This window comes from Papio anubis, unplaced genomic scaffold (genome assembly GCF_008728515.1).
Source record: "Papio anubis isolate 15944 unplaced genomic scaffold, Panubis1.0 scaffold2922, whole genome shotgun sequence".
Taxonomy (NCBI): Eukaryota; Metazoa; Chordata; class Mammalia; order Primates; family Cercopithecidae; genus Papio; species Papio anubis.
The window spans coordinates 1-3,719 of record NW_022163021.1 but is presented as its reverse complement, the minus strand read 5'-3'; the positions used below and the strand labels follow the sequence as shown (position 1 = coordinate 3,719).

The 3,719-nt window shown below is 43.6% G+C and overlaps 1 pseudogene; it reads left to right on the top strand.

Annotated features, from left to right (window-relative positions):
- Nucleotides 1-1,127: 1,127 nt before the first annotated feature.
- On the top strand, nt 1,128-2,361 carry LOC116272983 (annotated as a pseudogene).
- Nucleotides 2,362-3,719: the final 1,358 nt, after the last annotated feature.

Below are 3,719 nucleotides of genomic sequence, written 5' to 3'. Positions count from 1 at the left end.
TAAAACTGAAGAACATAATTTTCATTAAAATATCAAAAATGGAAAAAAGTTACTTTGTAAACAATTTGCTATGCAAATCAAATGGCAGCTGTTGAGAATCTCAATAAAATGTTCAATGCATTTGCTGCCGTTAAAAGAAATAAAGAAAAAAAATTTAGAATAAAGAAAAAAATGCATTTGCTGGCAGTGGTACCATTTGCCCAAGGTTGGGTCGCTGTGTCATCATACTGTGGTGGGGGGTATGTGTTGTGTATATGTGTGAAACTTTTCATCTTAGGATGGATCATAACCTTAGCTGCAGTTTTCCTTCCAAATAGGGTTACAAAGTAGAACATGGGCTTGGAAGTGACAGACCTGAGTGAACCAGCCCAGCTTAAAGAAAAATCCAATAAAACTAACTTTTAACAATCCTGAGGTTGGTTTTTGAAACAATAGATACAATGATTTACTCTAAGCAGCTGATTATGATTTTGAATCAGTAATACATACTGTCTCAACCCTTTTTGTTTCCAATGGCAACAGAGATTTCATGCAGAAAACCCCAAAACAGTGACTATTTTTTTTTTTTAAGACAGGGTGTCACTCTGTCACCCAGGCTGCAGTGGAGTGGTGAATCTCAGCTCACTGCAGCCTCGACCTCCCACCTCAGCCTCTGGAGTAGCTGGAGCCACAGGCACCACGGCGACCGGCTAATTTATTGCATTTTTTGTACAGATGGAGTTTTGCCATGTTGTCCAGGATGGTCTTAAACTTCTAGGTTCAAGCGGTTCACCCACTTTGGCCTCCCAAAGTGCTGTGTCTACAGGTACTAGCCACTGTGCCCAACCTGCAGTGGCTTTTTAAAACATAAGTTCAAGCATCTTTTCTTAACTCTTTTAATTGGAGGTATCTCTTCTCTCATTCTCCTCACCTTTGGTGTTCCCCCAGAATTCACTGCTGACTGGATGTACGACATATATTTCAAAGTCAAGCCTGGGTGCGATGGCTCACGCCTATAATCCCAGCACTTTGGGAGACCAGGGCAGGCAGATCGCTTGAGTCCAGGAGTTCTAGACCAGCGTGGACAATATGGCGAAACCCTGCTTATATTAGAATTATAAAAAACTGGGTGTTTCCGGGAGTGCCTCATGGAGTTGGTGTTGGCCACTTTTGGCATGGCAGCCTTTTCCAGCCTGGCTGCGCCTATCCTGTTACTGAACCTGCAGGTAGATGCTGAGTTTCAGAAGGAGGTGGCGCAGGTTTGCAAGCGCATACCCTGACAAAAAAAAAAAAAAAGAACAACTGGTCGGTCACGGTGGCTCATGTCTGTAATCCCAGCACTTTGGGAGGCTGAGGCAGGCAGATCACCTGAGGTTGAGAGTTCAAGACAAGCCTGACCAACATGGAGAAACCCGTCTCTACTAAAAATACAAAAGTTAGCCTGGTGTGGTGGCACATGCCTGTAATCTCAGCTATTTGGGAGGCTGAGGCAGGAGAATCGCTTGAACCCAGGAGGCAGAGGATGCAGTGAGTTGAGATCTTGCCACTGCACTCCAGCCTGGGCAACAAGAGTGAAACTCCGTCTCAAAACAAAAACAAAAACAAACAAACAAACAAGAACAACTTTCTCCTGGAGTAGTCTATGTGCGCCACCTACCTAACCTACTGAATGAAACCCAGATCCTTTCCTGTCCTCCCAGTGTGGCACTGTTTCAAGGTTCAGACTATCCAGAAAGAAAAGGACTGGAAATAGCAAAGGCTATGCATTTGTGGAGTTTGAGTCTGAGGATGTTGCCAAGTTGAAACAATGAACGACTACCTGTTTGGTGAAAGACTCTTGGAGAGTCATTTTATGCCATCTGAAAAAGTACAGAAAGAACTCTTTCAAGACTGGAATATTCCATTTAAGCAGCCATCATATCCATCAGTGAAACGTTATAATCAGAATCGGCACTTACACAAAAGCTATGGATGGAGGAGCGATTTAAAAAGAAAAAAGGATTACTCGGGAAGAAATTAGCTTAAAAAGGAATTGAGTATGATTTTCCTCTTTGATTTTATAGAAAACAGAAAGTATTTCAAAAGCAAATTGTCAGACATGTACAAAGGCCAGGTTTTACGTAAGAAGAAGAAAAAGGTTTTAGGTATTTCTGACACTCCCGAGAAGACTGTGGATACCCAGGGCCCCACACCAGTTTGTACATTAACATTTTTGGAGAGCGAAAATCTGAAGTGGCTGAAATGAATGATGATGATGAAAATAATGAAATAGTTTTCAAACAGCCCATATCCTGTGGAAAAGAAGAAATACAAGAGACTGAAACACCTACACATTCACAGAAAAGATGAAGAAAAACCAATCATGGATTTTCAATGTATTAAACCTAAGATTTCTTCTGAAAAATATTTTTGTGAGAAAAATACAGAAAATTCATCGGGCGCGGTGGCCCATGCCTGTACTCCCAGTGTAGTGGCCCTCCCAGCTATTCAGGAGGCTGAAGAGGAAGGATCACCTGAGCCCAGGAAGTTGAGGCTACAGTAGCCATGGTCATGCCACTGCACTCCAGCCAAGTCAAGTCATTACATTTATCTTAACCTATTCTATGCTGGCTTAAGAGGGATTTGTATTCAGAGTACAATAGGCAACCTCATAGACATCTAAGTACAGAACTGAAAATAGGACCACACCATGGAAGGATTGGGCTGGGAGGTTATTTTTCCCTCCTGCAGGGCTTCACTCTGAACTTCTGCTCCATGCTTGTGCTTTGCTCTGCAGATAAGCATTCGGCATGTGCTCCGGGCTCCTCCAGCCTCTGAGGCTTTGGCTTGCCCTGGCAGTACCCCTGGTCCCAGTGTTACTGGACGTTTCCATATAGATGCTCCTCTGCAAAAAATCTATTGAACACACTCTGTGTCATTTCCAATGAGCAGGAGAGAGAATCTGATCTGCCTAGCAGTGGGGGTGGGAGTTCCCTAGTTGTCCCTGGATTTGTAGTGCTGCCCTTTCCAGAGACTCAAGGAGGGGCCAGATATCCAAAAAGAGGGTGTGGGTGGGGCATCAGTAATACAGTCTACTTCAACAAGAAAGTATAAAGTAGAGGCAGTGGCTCACGCCTGTAATCCCAACACTTTAGGAGGCCGAGGCAGGTGGATCACTTGAGCTCAGGAGTTTGAGACCAGACTGGGAAACATGGAAAAACTCCATCTCTACTAAACATACAAAAAATTAGCTGGGCATGGTGGCACATACCTGTAGTCCCAGGTACTTAGGAGGCCGGGGTGGGAGCATTGCTTGAGCCCAGGAAGTAGAGGCTGCAGTGAGCCAAGATCATGATGCCACTGCACTCCAGCCTGGGTGACAGAGTGAGACTCTGTCTCAAAAAAAAAAGAAAAAAATATATAAAGTGGAAGCATCTGTATGCATGATTGAAGTAATGCTTTCCATCTATTTTTTTTCCACCTTTCCTTTTCTCTCTCAAACACTGTATCTTAAGCTTTTCCCTATGTTATCAAGTACTCATAAGCATTATTTGAATGGTTGTATCAGAATCCATTATCTGGACTCATTGTCATTTAGCCATCTGCAGTTGCTGGACATACTGCCCTTTCTGCCACACTCAGTCACCCTTCTGACCTTGCACTGTGTCCAGTTATCTACTAATACACATGCTGGTCATTTAGGACTTAAGAATAGTTATCGGCCGGGCGCGGTGGCTCAAGCCTGTAATCCCAGCACTTTG